The sequence below is a fragment of the Oncorhynchus keta genome, chromosome 11 (genome assembly GCF_023373465.1).
Source record: "Oncorhynchus keta strain PuntledgeMale-10-30-2019 chromosome 11, Oket_V2, whole genome shotgun sequence".
NCBI classification, from domain to species: Eukaryota; Metazoa; Chordata; class Actinopteri; order Salmoniformes; family Salmonidae; genus Oncorhynchus; species Oncorhynchus keta.
Window position 1 is genome coordinate 33,213,294 of NC_068431.1, and position 16,604 is coordinate 33,229,897.

Sequence of the window (16,604 nt, forward strand, 5' to 3'; positions counted from 1 at the left end):
CTTCATTGCACTGATCTGAAAGAACTGACCAGGTAAAAGCCACCATTGGTTTTGCCTGTCAAATATTTTCCAATCAGTGCAGATGAAGAGGAGAAATGAGGAGAGGGTAGATGTTTAAGCAGTTGAGTTAGTCATTGTATCCTATGCCAAGCAGTTGGCAGACAGATTCTCGCTGGGCTAACAGAGCCAGGTTCAACAGGTAGCTTGTTTGGAAAGGTTCCTGATGTTACATTAAGTGGTATTTGATGGTGTTGTGTTCTCCTGCAGCACCCCTGGAGCAGGAGCAGCTGACGGTGTTGTGTTCTCCTGCAGCACCCCTGGAGCAGGAGCAGCTGACGGTGTTGTGTTCTCCTGCAGCACCCCTGGAGCAGGAGCAGCTGACGGTGTTGTGTTCTCCTGCAGCACCCCTGGAGCAGGAGCAGCTGACGGTGTTGTGTTCTCCTGCAGCACCCCTGGAGCAGGAGCAGCTGACGGTGTTGTGTTCTCCTGCAGCACCCCTGGAGCAGGAGCAGCTGACGGTGTTGTGTTTTCCTGCAGCACCCCTGGAGCAGGAGCAGCTGACGGTGTTGTGTTCTCCTGCAGCACCCCTGGAGCAGGAGCAGCTGACGGTGTTGTGTTCTCCTGCAGCACCCCTGGAGCAGGAGCAGCTGACGGTGTTGTGTTCTCCTGCAGCACCCCTGGAGCAGGAGCAGCTGACGGTGATGTGTTCTCCTGCAGCACCCCTGGAGCAGGAGCAGCTGACGGTGTTATGTTCTCCTGCAGCACCCCTGGAGCAGGAGCAGCTGACGGTGTTGTGTTCTCCTGCAGCACCCCTGGAGCAGGAGCAGCTGACGGTGTTGTGTTCTCCTGCAGCACCCCTGGAGCAGGAGCAGCTGACGGTGTTGTGTTCTCCTGCAGCACCCCTGGAGCAGGAGCAGCTGACGGTGTTGTGTTCTCCTGCAGCACCCCTGGAGCAGGAGCAGCTGATGGTGATGTGGCTCAGCTGGATGATCAAAGAGGAGGAGGATTTTGAGAGGTGATTACGACTTGTCCTTATGTTTTTGTTTATCAAGCTCTCTTTCATGTTTCATCTGCTCCCCCAGTAACTGTGGAATGAGCAGTCTATCGCTGGTGGGGTAGGTTTCTCAAAAACATGTACATTCTATAACATGCACTATACATCGTAAATACAGATTTGGTTCAAATAAAGTTAATTCCTCCTTTAATGCTGCCTCGCAAAACACAGGTGTACTGTGCATGTTAATGCCCCATCTCCACGTCTTGTTCTTCCCTCCCCTTCTCCTCTCTGTTCTGGTCTATGCTACTGGAAGGGAAAGGCAGAGGGCAGACAGCTCATCTAAAAATAAGAAAAAACGGTGCAGGGACGTGGGGTGGAATAGGGCAGGGCTAGGGAGGGATAGGGGAGTGGGGGTGACCAACCCGAGAGGCCCTGACAGGCTTTTTAAAAATGTAATAAGCATTTCATCGTCTGTGAGTTATTACTGCATCAGCCCAACTCCCTGTCTGTGTAAACGTGTGTCTCCTCTGTGTGCTGTGGACCCATCAGTGGGAAGGTAAATGAGTGTAGCGGGGGCACTGGGCTGGAGGAGGAGGGAGTAGGGTGTCTGTCATAGTTGGGTATAATCAGTTTACTAAAGTGCCATCCTCCTAAAATGCATTTTCAGCTGCCGGTCTCTCTCTCTCTCTCTCTCTCTCTCTCTCTCTCTCTCTCTCTCTCTCTCTCTCTCTCTCTCTCTCTCTCTCTCTCTCTCTCTCTCTCTCTCTCTCTGTGTGTGTGAGATGCTATTACTGGTTGCAATGTATTTGGGGATGAAGGTGGAGTGGTGGGGGGATCTGAATTGCATACACCTCGTCTCCTTCTCAAAACCCATTGGATGAGAAAGCTAGAGGTCCCTCCCCTCTAGAGAGGGAGAGACTATATAGTACATCCTCCACTGCAGGAAGCGTACAAACTGAGACGGCTGCCTGGCAATACACTGACTGTTGATTTCAGCTGTAATTTGATTGTTTTGAACTTTATTTCCCACCCAAGGCTGCCTAAGAATTTGATAGAGTAGAATTATTAAATGCAAGGTTTCCATTGCTCTCAGGGGTTTTTCAATTGGGTAATAGCTGCAGTAAAAGCAGAGATGGTGGTAGTGGCACCTCTGCCAGCAGATCTCTCCCCAAGTAAAACCAGTCTAATTGATGTCTGTGTAAATGATACCAGTCTAACTGATCTATGGGTAAATGCTCCCCTGCAGATTGCCATTAAACCAAGCTTTCTGAGCAAAATGAAGACCATCTTTACCCAGGAGATCTTCATTGAGCAGGTATTTCATATACACAGCCACATGTCCACAGTTAGCTTCATCTTTTTAGATGACATATTTCTTAAAGATGTACATACTGTACGTTTATTTGCGATACAGTGCAATATTATTTGATTTGTAATTTGTAATGAATTGGTTCTTTATCCATAGTTTTGGCCAGGTGTATTGATATTCTATTGGTTTTTGTCCAAGTGGTCACTGCCCACGCTGTGAGGGTGGCGGTTACCAACAACCTGTGTGCCAACATCACAGGCTTCCTGCCCGTCCACTGTATCTACCAGATGCTCCGCAGCAGAGCCTTCACCAAGGGCAAATTCTCCATCAAGGTAGGCCTTTCTTCAGTCTGTGGTTATGTTATTGGCCTCATACCTTTTCTCTTCATTCATGGCTCCATCTACTGGCTATTTCCATTGAACAAGGGTCATGGCTTTGGTGAGCAGCATGGAGAATTCCACCTGCTATGTTTTGAGACATGGGAATGAGAACTCACACCTGATCAATTGTTTTTTACTGGTGTTGGTCTCTTGGTACAATACCCTATACAACAAATACATATCGATATACTAGGGATGTGCATCTTTCCCTTTCAAGGCATATCTACACACATGAGCTCGGATACGATACAAGGAATGATACATTTTAGTTCAAAACGTTTCGATGCGGTACAGTTTGATTAGTGAACGAATCAATGCGGACGATACGATTCAATGTACTAACATTTGTTGCATAATCACATTCATTTTCCATTCTAAATTAAAACCTCCTGCTGATGGAGCTCATGAGCTGACAATTAATCAGAGTAAAAATATATGATGAATGAGTGAGTATGATACTGTTTGTATAATTGTGTAATATGATTGTGGACTGTTTAATGAAGAAAATACAATTCCCAATTGGATTTTAACTAAATCAGAGGACCGGCCCTGAGCCCAGTTAGGGTCAGACATCCTGGGACAGCCCTTTTCTGATATTCCGAATAAATCTCAACTTTGAGAAATTATCATCAGACCATGTTTTTCTCCATTAGGTTAGGACAACGGTTGTAGACCAAGCTTATCTCAATTACGAGATGGCTAAAGGTGTAGACCATTGCTGAATCTTTTTAACCATACCACGTGTTTAAACTCTTAGACTTTCGATACCGACAGAATAAGAACAAGTCTTTGATATTGATTACTAGTCTGCAGCTAGGAATTCGGCATCATTGAACGCGAAGAACGACTTTCGATTCTGCTAGCAAACGTGCAGTCTTTGGAGAATAATATCGACTAGTTACGCAGAGATTAAACTACAAATGGACCATTAAAAACGGTAACATCTTATGCTTTACGGAGTCGTGGCTGAACGACGGCAACATCAACGTACAGCTGGCTGGTTATATGATGTACTGGGCAGGATAGAAAAGTGGCGTCTGGTAAGACAAGGGGTGGCGGTCTATGTATTTTAGTAAACAACAGCTGGTGCACCATATCTAAGGGAGTTTCAATCTATTGCTCGCCTGAGGTAGAGTATCTCATTATAAGCTGTAGACCACATTACCTACCTAGAGCGTTTTCATCTTTTTTCTTTGTAGCTGTTTACATACCACAACAGTCAGAGGCTGGCACTAAGCCATAAGCAAACAAGAAAACACTCACCCAACTTAAATTTTTTAAACCAAATTTCTATCAGCATGTTAAGAGGAAAAAGAAGGGGAAAAAGAACTCTGGACCACCTATCCTCCACACACAGAGACGCATACAAAACTCTCCCTCCCCTCCATTTGGCAAATCTGACCATAATTATATCCTCCTGATTCCTGCTTACAAGGAAAATTAAAGCAGGAAGCACCAGTGACTAGATAAATAAAAAAGTGGTCAGAGGAAGCAGATGCTAAGCTACAGGACTGTTTTGCTAGCACAGACTGGAATATGTTCCTGGATTCCTCCGATGGCATTGAGGAGTACACCACATCAGTCATTGGCTTCATCAATAAGTGCATCAAGGACGTCGTCCCCACAGTGACCCTACGTACATAGCCCAACCAGAAGCTGCCGCTTTCAAGGAGCGGAAGCTTATAAGAAATCCTGCTATGCCCTCCGACGAACCATCAAACAGGCAAAGCGTCAATACAGGACTACGATTGAATCGCACTACGATGCTCGTCCGATGTGGCAGGGCTTGCAAACCATTACTACAAAGGGAAGCACAGCCGAGAGCTGCCCAGTGACACGAGCCTACCAGATGAGCTAAATTACTTCTATGATCGCTTTAAGGCAAAAAACACTGAAACATGCATGAGAGCAGCAGCTGTTCCGGAAGACTGTCTGATCACGCTCTCCGCAGTGAGACCTTTGAACAGGTCAACATACACAAGGTCAGATTACCAGGACGTGTACTGCGAGCACACAGTGACCAACTGGCAAGTGCCTTCACAGACATGTTCAACCTCTCCCTGTCCGAGTCTGTAATACCAACATCGGACTAAACACCTCCCTCTGCAACTGGATCAGACTTCCTGACGGCTCGCCCCCAGATGGTAAGGGTAGGTAACAACACATCCGCCATGCTGATCCTCAGCACAGGGGCCCCTCAGGGGTGCGTGCTCAGTCCCCTCCTGTACTCCCTGTTCACTCATGACAGCACAGCCAAGCACGACTCCAACACCATTAAATTTGGTGATGACACAACAGTGATCACCTGATCACCGACAACGACAAGACAGCCTATAGGGAGGAGGTCAGAGACCTGGCCGTGTGGTGCCAGGACAACAACCTCTCTCTCAACTGCGATCCAGATAAAAGAGATGAAACTACAGGAAAAAGAGGACTGAGCACAACCCCATTCTCATCAATGGGGCTTCAGTTGAGCAGGTTGAGCGCTTCAAGTTCCTTGGTGTCCACATCACCAACAAACTAACATGGTCCAAGCACACTAAGATGGTCGTGAAGAGGGCACGACAAAACCTATTCCCCCTCAGGAGACTGAAAACATTTGGCATGGGTCCTCAGATCCTCAAAAGGTTCTACAACTGCACCATCGAGAGCATCCTGGTTGTTATGGCAATTGCTTGGCCTACGACCGCAAGGCACTGCAGAGGGTAGTGCGAACGGCCCAGTACATCACTGGGGCCAAGCATCATGCCATCCAGGACCTCTATTACCAGGCAGTGTCAGATGAAGGCCCTAAAATATGTTGACTACTCCAGCCACCCTAGTCATAGATTGTTCTCTCTGCTACCGAGAGCTTGGAGCTCCAAGTCTAGGTCCAAAAGGCTTCTATACAGCTTCTACCCCCAAACCATAAGACTCCTGAAAATCTAGTCAAATGGCTACCCAGACTATTTGCAGTGCCCCTCACCCTCTCTTTACACCAAATCAAATCAAATCAAATGTATTTATATAGCCCTTCGTACATCAGATGATATCTCAAAGTGCTGTACAGAAACCCAGCCTAAAACCCCAAACAGCAAGCAATGCAGGTGTAGAAGCACAGTGGCTAGGAAAAACTCCCTAGAAAGGCCAAAACCCAGGAAGAAACCTAGAGAGAAACCAGGCTATGTGGGGTGGCCAGTCCTCTTCTGGCTGCTCTCTGTTGTCATCTATGCATAGTCACTTTTATAACTCTACCTACATATTACCTGAACTAATCCGGTGCCCCTGCACATTGACTCTGTATCGGTACTCCCCTGTATATAGTCTTACTATTTTTATTTTACTGCTGCTTTTTGTTATCCCTATTTCTTTGAGACTATTGTTGGTTAGGGGCTTGTAAGTAAGAATTTCACCTGTTGTATTTGGCGCATGTGACTAATACAATTTTATTTGAAAGTTAGCTATAGTAACCCCAAGTGTAAAATGGTAAATAATGGCTACTTCTCAGTAACTGTCAAGAGGACTAAAACAGGGTTGTCCTCTATCGTCATATCTATTTATTATGACCATTTGACATGTTGGCTAATAAAATCAGATCCAACAATAATATCTTGGTGCTTGAAATCTAGGGCTGAAAAACAAAGATGCCATTGTACGCTGACAATTCATGTTTTCTTTTAAATCCACAATTTGGATCCCTGCACAGCCTCATAGAGGATCTAAATAATTTCTCTTAGCTCTCTGGATTACAACCAAACTATGATAAGTGTGCCATATCACGTACTGGATCACTACAAAATGTTACTTTTACATTACCTTTTAGTTTACCAATAAAATGATCTAATGGTGAAGTGAACATAATCGGTATTCATATCCCAAAATAAATAAACGCACTGTCAGCAGCCCGAGTAATTTGAGGTTGCTCTAAAGTGGAAAGGTGGAATAAACGAGTCAGGAGCAGGTTCTTAACCTGTCTAGGACTGGGGAACCCTCCCGCAGCCGGTGAAAGTGCAGGGCGCCAAATTCAAAACAACAAAAATCTCATAATTAAAATTCCTCAAGCATACAATTATTTTACACCATTTAAAAGATAAAAGTCTTGTTAATCCAGCCACAGTGTCTGATTTCAAAAAGGATTTACAGCGAAACCACCACAAACGATTATGTTAGGTCACCACCAAGCCACAGAAAAACACAGCCATTTTTTCAGCCAACGAGGAGGAGTCACAAGAAGCAGAAATAGAGATAAAATTAATCACTAACCTTTGATGATCTTCATCAGATGACACTCATAGGACTTCATGTTACACAATACATGTATGTTTTGTTTGATAAAGTTCATATACAGTGGGGAGAAGAAGTATTTGATACACTGCCGATTTTGCAAGTTTTCCTACTTACAAAGCATGTATAGGTCTATAATTTTTTTTTTATCACAGGTACACTTCAACTGTGAGAGACGGAATCTAAAACAAAAATCCAGAAAATCACATTGTATGATTTTTAAGTAATTCATTTGCATTTTATTGCGTCCGAACATCGGACGAAAAGTTCAAAAAGGTCCGTTACAGCCCGTAGAAACATGCCAAACTAAGTATGGAATCAATCTTTAGGATGTTTTTAACATAAAACTTCATTAACTTCTTGACGCTACCCATCCCATTAGCGGGATCATTTTCGTCAGCAACTGCTGAATAGCATAGTGCAACAATCAAATAATATTACTAAGAAATATTAATATTCATGAAATCACAAGTGCAATATTGCAAAACACAGCTTAGCCTTTTGTTAATCCACCTGTCGTCTCAGATTTTGTGTAAGCGTTTGTGTAAGTTTATCGATAGCATAGCAAACATTATGTACACTAAGCATTAAGGAGCTAGGTCACGAAAATCAGAAAAGCAATCAAATTAATAGTTTACCTTTGATGATCTTCAGATGTTTTCACTCACGAGACTCCCAGTTACACAACAAATGTTCCTTTTGTTCCATAAAGATAATTTTTATACCCAAAATACCTTGTTTGTCGCGTTATGTTCAGAAATCCACAGGAAAGAGCGGTCACGACAACGCAGACGTATATTCCAAATAATATCCGTAATGTCCACAGAAACATGTCAAACGTTTTTTATAATCAATCCTCAGGTTGTTTTTAAAATATATATTCGATAATGTATCAAACGGGTGTGTAGGTTTTTCAAAAACACAGGGAGAAACAATGGCCGCTTTACTCTGTAGCGCAAAACTCATTCTGAGAGCCCCCACCTATCCACTTACGCAATGTGATCTTTCACGCTCATTTTTCAAAATAAAAGCCTGAAACTATGTCTAAAGACTGTTGACACCTTAGGGAAGCCATAGACAAAGGAATCTGGTTGATATCCCTTTAAATGGAGGATAGGCATGCATAGGAACAGAGAGGTTTCAAAATAAGAGGCACTTCCTGATTGGATTTTCCTCAGGTTTTCACCTGCAATATCAGTTCTGTTATACTCTCAGACAATATTTTTTACAGTTTTCTACCCTAATATGACAATTATATGCATATTCTAGTTTCTGGGGTTGAGAAATAGGCAGTTTCAAAGGGGTACGTTTTTTTAGCCAAAAACTAAAATACTGCCCCCTACACGCAAGAGGTTAATGTTCCAACCGGACAATTCCTTTGTCTGTACAGACGTGTCCCCCTGCTTAAGCCAGTACATGTCCAGGCCCGTCTGAAGTTTGCTAGAGAGCATTTGGATGATCCAGAAGAAGATTGGGAGAGTGTCATATGGTCAGATGAAACCAAAATATGACTTTTTGGTAAAATCTCAACTCGTCGTGTTTGGAGGACAAAGAATGCTGAGTTGCATCCAAAGAACACAATACCTACTGTGAAGCATGGGGGTGGAAACATTCTTTGGGGATGTTTTTCTGCAAAGGGACCAGGACGACTGATCCGTGTAAAGGAAAGAATGAATGGGGCCATGTATCGTGAGATTTTGAGTGAAAACCTCCTTCCCATCAGCAAGGGCATTGAAGATGAAACGTGGCTGGGTCTTTCATCATGACAATGATCCCAAACACACCGCCCGGGCAACGAAGGAGTGGCTTCGTAAGAAGCATTTCAAGGTCCTGGAGTGGCCTAGCCAGTCTCCAGATCTCAACACCATAGAAAACTTTGGAGGGAGTTGAAAGTCTGTGTTGCCCAGCAACAGCCCCAAAATATCACTGCTCTAGAGGAGATCTGCATGGAGGAATGGGCCAAAATACCAGCAACAGTGTGTGAAAACCTTGTGAAGACTTACAGAAAACGCTTGACCTCTGTCATTGCCAACAAAGGGTATATAACAAAGTATTGAGAAACTTTTGTTATTGACCAAATACTTATTTTCCACCCTAATTTGCAAATAAATTCATAAAAAATCTTACAATGTGATTTTCTGGATTTTTTTTAATAGTAGTTGAAGTGTACCTATGATGAAAATTACAGGCCTCTCTCATCTTTTTAAGTGGAGAACTTACACAATTGGTGGCTGACTAAATACTTTTTTGCCCCACTGTACATATGAGATGAGTAATGTAGGGAATGTTAACATTATTATATAAAGTGGCATTGTTTAACTAGTGATAGTGACTAGTGATACATTTATTAAATCCAATTTTTAATTGTTAATGTGGCTAGAGATTTGAGTCAGTATGTTGGCAGCAGCCACTCAATGTTAGTGATGGCTGTTTAGCAGTCTGATGGCCTTCATATTGAAAAGCAGCTTCCGTCTCTCTAGTTTGCCCCCGGTGATGCGTTGTGCAGACCTCACTACCCTCTGGAGAGCCTTACGGTTGTGGGCGTAGCAGTTGCCATACCAGGCGGGGATAGCCCGACAGGATGCTCTCGATTGTGCATCTGTAAAAGTTTGTGTTTTTGGTGACACGCCGAATTTCTTCAGCCCCCTGAGGTTGAAGAGGCGCTGCTGCGCCTTCTTCACCACGCTGTCTGTGTGGGTGGACCATTTCAGTTTATCCGTGATGTGTACGCCGAAGAACATAAAACTTTCCAGAATGTTATCTACAGTGCATTCGGAAAGTATTCAGACCCCTTGACTATTTCTACATTTTGTTACATTACAGCCTTTTTAAAGCAATAACAGTAAACATTTTTTGCAAATGTATGGTTTAAAAAACTGTTAATATTTTTTTATATTTTTTATTTTACTTAAGTATTCAGCCCCCCTACACCTTTTGGCAGCGATTACAACCTTCTTGGGTATGAAGCTACAGGCTTGGCACACCTGTTTGTTTTGGATGGGGAGCATCACTGCACAGCTATTTTCAGGTCTCTCCAGAGAGTTTCTATCGGGTTCAAATCTGGGCTCTGGATGGGCTACTCAACGACTTTCAGAGACTTGACCCGAAGCCACTCCTTCGACCAAGTCTGACGTACTGAGTGCTCTGGCGCAGCTTTTCATCAAGGGTCTATGTACTTTCCTTCGTTCATCTTTTCCTCGATCCTGACTAGTCTCCCAGTCCCTGCCGCTGAAAAACATCCCCACCACATGATGCTGCCACCAGCATGCTTCACTGTAGGGATGGTGCCAGATTTCCTCTAGATGTGACACTTGGCATTTAGGCCAAAGAGTTCAATCTTGGTTTCATCAGACCAGATAATCTGGTTTCTCATGGTCAGAGTTCTATTAGGTGCCTTTTGGCTGCAGCAATGGTTATCCTTCTGGAAAGTTCTCCCATCTCCAAAGAGGAACTCTGTAGCTCCGTCAGAGTGACCATCATTTTCTTGGTCACCTCCTGACCAAGGCCCTTCTCCCCAGATTGCTCAGTTTGGCCGTGCGGTTTTGGTGGTTCGAGACTAATTCCATTTAAGAATGATGGAGACAACTGCGTTCTCGGGGACCTTCAATGCTGCCAACATTTTTTGGTACCCTTCCCCAGATCTGTGCCCCGATACAATCCTGTCTCGGAGCTCTACGGACAGTTCCTTCGACCTCATGGCTTGGTTTTTGTTCTGACATACACTGTCAACTGTGGGACCATATATATATATTTAGACAGGTGTGTGCCTTTCCAAATCAATTGAATTTACCACAGGTGGACTCCAATCAAGTTGTTGAAACATCTCAAGGATGATTAATAGAAACAGAATGTACCTGAGCTCAATTTTGAATCTCATAGCAAAGGGTCTGAATACAAAATGTGTAAAAGCCAGTCTGAATACTTTCTGAATGCACTGTAGTATATGGGGGATACAACCATCCTAGCTCGCGCAGATTTTTCTGTGAACAGACAATCATTATATCACTTGTCTTGGTACTGCCCATATGTAGCTTGTTTTTGGTTGGTGGTTCAGGAATGGCTGAAAATATCATAACATTTATCTAAAGCTAGCTCTGCAAATAGCACTGCTAGGTGACTTGAAAAGCCGTACTCAATCTATCAATAAAATAACAATAATCTTGGTCATCTTTAATTTTTTAATTCTGGAGAAACTATGAGATTAGAAAGCTTCAGAACTTTTGTGAAACATCACAGCACAGTTGAAACATATATGGCAAGTTGCAGCGACGAGACAAGATCGTAATTGGGTATGACAGAAAAGGGGGGTAATAAAAACAGTATCTTTTTTAAAGAGCCCACAATCTATGTTACTTGCTTACTTTAATCCGGTAAAACACAATTTTCAATAGGTTGTCACTCAACTAATTAAACCTAATATCTTGCAAGCCATGTTAGCGTTTTAATGCTAAAGGTGCCGAGGAGGTGTGGTCAGCTCGCAAGCTGGGCACAGTGTGCTGTTTGACAAGGCTGTATTACTTGGTGTTGTTTGGCGTGCAAAATGACTTGGAGATCAATGACTGTCCAAACAGTTACATCCAGTTAGACACTGAAGCGGATGACGAATTCAGTTGTGACAGAAGATGAGGTCTTTTTGGAAACTAGTTTGAATGTAATATGAGCAAAATACATTTCTAGAACAAACTTTTGTGAACTGGCGGTTCGTAAAGATTGAATATGTTTTCTGACCAATGCATGCTACATTTGGATCAGTTTGGGGTCTGCAGAACAATGCACTTGTATCTTAAACATTTTAATTGGTGACCGATGTGTATCGGTGAATCGTTACATCCCTATAATATGCACATTAATGCTGTTGTACTCCACCTTGTCTCCTATAGGACTGGATCTACAAGCAGCTGTGTGAGACGTCCAGTCCTCTCCACACCCACCTGCTACCCCTCATCAACGTCTACATCAACTCCATCCTCACCCCGGGCCTCCAAGGCCAACCCCAAGGCCGCCAACCCCAAGGCCGCCAATCACCGAGCAGGAGGTCCTCACCGTCTAGCAGGGCTCAGATGGGGTGAGTGTTGTCACTGCATAAACACATCTACACAAATACACAGTAACCAAAGGGTTAACTATGCTGTAAATGTCTCTGAATTTATTAATTGAATCAGTACAGATTGATACATTTGTTTTCAATTGAATTGGAGGTCAAAACCCATTTCATCAGTGGTTAATAATTAGAAAAACTTGTAGGGTTGCAGAATTCCAGTACATTTCCCCAAATTCCTTGGTTTTCCAGAAATCCTGTTTAGAAGATTCCAGCATTCCTGATTATTCCCTCCTGATTCCGTGACTCTTCCACCTGGGAATTTTGGGTAACTTACTGGAATTTTGCATCCCTAGAGTCACGTCAACCTAGCCTAATTAATAGCCCCCCAGATAGTATGTCCTTGTATGTATGTATGTATGTATGTATGTATGTATGTATGTATGTATGTATGTATGTATGTATGTATGTATGTATGTATGTATGTATGTATGTATGTATGTATGTATGTATGTATGTACGTACGTACGTACGTACGTACATACATACATACATGTACATACACTAAGTTGACTGTGCCTTTTTCAACAGCTTGGAAAATTCCAGAAAATTATTTAGAAGCTTCTGATAGGCTAATTGACATAATTTGAGTCAATTAGAGGTGTACCTGTGGATGTATTTCAAGACCTACCTTCAAACTCAGTGCCTCTTTGCTTGACATCATGGGAAAATCCAAAGAAATCAGCCAAGACCTCAGAAAACAATTTGTAGACCTCCACATGTCTGGTTCATCGTTGGGAGCAATTTCCAGATGCCTGAAGGTACCACGTTCATCTGTACAAACAATAGTATGCAAGTATAAACACCATGGGACCACACAGCCGTCATACCGCTCAGGAAGGAGATGCGTTCTATCGTGCAAAAAGTTTGACCCAAGTTAAACAATTTAAAGGCAATGCTACCAAATACGAATTGAGTGTATGTACATTTCTGACCCACTGGGAATATGATGAAAGAAATAAAAGCTGAAATAAATAATTCTCTCTACTATTATTCTGACATTTCACATTCTTAAAATAAAGTGGTGATCCTAACTGAAAGGGAATTTTTACGGCGATTAAATGTCAGGAAAACTGAGTTTAAATGTATTTGGTTAAGGGGTATGTAAACTTCCGACTTCAACTGTTTTCTGTGTGTGTGTATATATATTTGTGTGTGTGTGTGTGCATATCTCTCTATCCTTCCCTCTGCATGCTGTAAAATGTTGATAACTAATGGGTTGTAAAAGTTTTTTACACAATTGCTGAGTGTTGCACATTTGAAAAGCAGGCAGTGACATTAAACCACCATGTAAAGACGTTTTCAACATCAAATAATAGTTGGTCAGTTTCAATTAATCCAGTCATTCATTATGTTTGGAGGCCATTGGGAGTAAATTGCCTTCAATATCATTAAGGTCTCCCCGAGCTATTGGGCTGTCAGCAGCCACTGACTGATATGATATTTAATGATGTCATACATCAGCCATGCCGTATAGATGTCCCGTCATCCACTTGATTATTTTATTCCGCCTTGGTCGCCCTAGAAGGAGAGGCCATTTGTTGCTAGTGGTCCATTGGCCCTGCAGTGTAGAACACCGGGGTGACCTGCCCCTGACCTCTACTCGTCTCTTTTTCTCCCTCTTCTCTAAGGTCTTGTTCTCTCCATCACTATCCGTCTCTCTCTCTCTGGCAGGTTGAGGGTGGTCGAGGGGTGCGTTCCAGATACAGAATCACCACACAATTCCTCATCCTCTACTATATTCTGTCCTATGAAGAGGCTCTACTGGCCAATACTAAACAACTTGGTACGTATCTTGCTGTACAGTGTCTCCTCCTGGCTATGTACCATAGTGTATGCTACTCCTGAACTCCATTCATTCAGCCACACTTGGCTTCTCTCCGAGCCACCCTGTTGCTGCTAATTCTTCTCCTCCTCTTTCATTGTTTTCTCCTTCATTGAAGTTGGTATGCTGTGTTTGAGAAGGTCAGAGAGAGAAAGTGTGTCGTGGAGCCAAGAGAAAGACGGGTTTTGTCCTTTGTTGTTAAGCTACTAGGAGACTCTCTATTGCTTTGGGGGTTTCCTTCCTCCAGCTTGGCTTTCTCTCATGAGAGCTGTTACCTTTGGCTGTTGTGGTGATCATATTACTGCTACACCAGCAGTCATGGGTCATGACTGCAGTAAAATAATCTGCTCTTATGCACTAATGGCCTGGTACACAGGGCTCTATAGTACCTCTAACTACTCTGACATCAATGCAAGTGCAATCAAAAATCACATCAAACATTTATGAAAAGAGTATTGTGCTTTTTAAACTCACCTCACTGTGTTTGATCAATTTGAAGAAAGAAGTTCAACAATGGGTTAAAACTGAGTGGAAACATGGTCATTGTGGATGTTGTTTCAAAGCCTGTTTCAAACAATGAAATGGACCGTGCTTTCTAAGGTGAAGATGATTCATTCAAAGCACCCACACACATATTAGAACTTCTTTATACGCTTAGGCCTATATATGAGCCCAAGCCTGAAAAAACAAAACTGAATTAAAATGATTATTGTGCGGTTATACATTACATTGCCTACCGCATATTACACACGGCAGAAAACATTAAAACTGATTTAAGATATATTTATATTTATTATGGATCCCTATTCTCTTCCTGGGGTCCAGCTAAATTAAGGCAGTTTACACAATTTTAAAAACATTACAATACATTCACAGATTTTACAACACATTGTGTGCCCTCAGGCCCCTAATTCATCACTAACACACATCTACAGTACTAAATCCATGTGTATGTTATTGTGTGTATGCATGTGTCTGAACCTATGTTTGAGTTGCTTCACAGTCCCCGCTGTTCCATAAGATGTATTTTTACCAGTTTTTTAAATACCATTTTTACTGCTTGCATCATTTACTTGATGTGGAATGTAGTCATGGCTCTATGTAGTAATGTGTGCTTCCCGACTCTTCTGGATTTGGGGACTGTGAAGAGACCTCTGCTGGCATGTCTTGTGGGGTATGGACGGGTGTCCAAGCTGTGTGCTAGTCATTCTGACAGCTCGTCAACATGTCAATACCTCTCACAAATACAAGTAGTGATGAAGTCAATCTCTCCTCCACTTTGAGCCAGGAGAGATTGACATGCATATTATTAATGTTAGCACTCTGTGTACATGCAAGGGCCAGCCGTGCTGCCCTGTAATGTGCCATTAGACATTTTCCTAAGTCCCTTTTTGTGGTTCCTGACCACATGACTGAACAATAGTCCAGGTGCGACAAAATTAGGGCCTGTAGGTCCTCCTGCCTTGTTGATTATTTGTCTCGGGGCTATCAAAAAATCATCTGATGGTGATTCGTCGACCAGCCATCGTTATCGCAGAGCACTCAATCGATTCACTTTTATATATGTGTATTGTATTGACCTGCTCCCTTATTAATAAGTGAATAAAGATTTAGTTTAAGTATAACTCTGTCTTGTGTGATAAGTTTGTCTCCTCATTTGATAGTAAATTAATTAACCACCACAGCGCATATCAGCAGCTTGTATGTGGATTGTATGTGTGGAGGCCTGGACGTGTTCATGTTAACGATCAATTACATTACATTTACATTTACATTTAAGTCATTTAGCAGACGCTCTTATCCAGAGCGACTTACCGTGAGACCGGCAGTCTTTCGCATGACAATAACTGACAAAGTGTAATATTTTCCACATCCCTAGTGTTACCTACTACACTTAACAGAATCAGTATTTCTTGGATGATAAGAGGTCTTCCCACCTTTCGTTAGTAATCATTTACATCAGTGTTCGTTTAATAATATGCTCTGCTTTCCTCTTAATTGTTGTGTTGATCTAAGTGCCGATTATACCCTCCAAGCAGAAATAAGGATTCCCATCAGCGGTGTGTTAATGAAGCCATGTCAGTAAAGAATCACCCCACTCTGGAAGCACTCACACTGGGTGTTTTTAAATGGACAGCAGGGCCAAATTAACCTCTCCTCTCCTTCCTCTCACCTCAGCTCTGTTGCAGAGGAAGCCCAAGTCGTACTCTGCAACACTCATGGACCAGATCCTCATCAAATACCTAATCACCCAGGCCCAGGGCCTGCAACAGGAGCTGGGGGTAAGTACAGCAAATGTACAGGGTATCCCTAAGTATTTATTACAGTAAGAAGAGGTTAGCGCGTCTTTGAATGTACATATTTTTAATCGTCATATTTTAAAGATCAGTATCTGGGCAAAGGTGATGAATGAAATGACAAATTTGACGAGATCTCCTTTCTGCCCAAAAAGCTACCATTCACGCTACCATTCACTAGCTCTGCAAGTGTTATATTGTCAAATTACTTTCGTTACTCACCAAATATGCCTGGCCTGGCTGCAACTATTATAATTTACTGCCGTTACACACAGTATGTACGTCCAAGAAAGGTAAAAAAAATTCTAATACAAGCAACCAAAAAAAGATCAATGTAGCATTTTTGACCAGAAGAGGCACCTTTTGTTGAAGTACATGCCGGGTTTAACGGCAGTAAATGACAATAGTTGCATGCAGCTTGAATGGTAGCTTTCT

At 42.7% G+C, this 16,604-nt stretch overlaps 1 pseudogene; it reads left to right on the plus strand.

Annotated features, from left to right (window-relative positions):
- The first annotated feature begins 245 nt into the window (after positions 1 to 245).
- The window catches only part of LOC118375300 (integrator complex subunit 2-like), a 30,056-nt pseudogene continuing 13,697 nt past the window's right edge, over positions 246 to 16,604 (plus strand).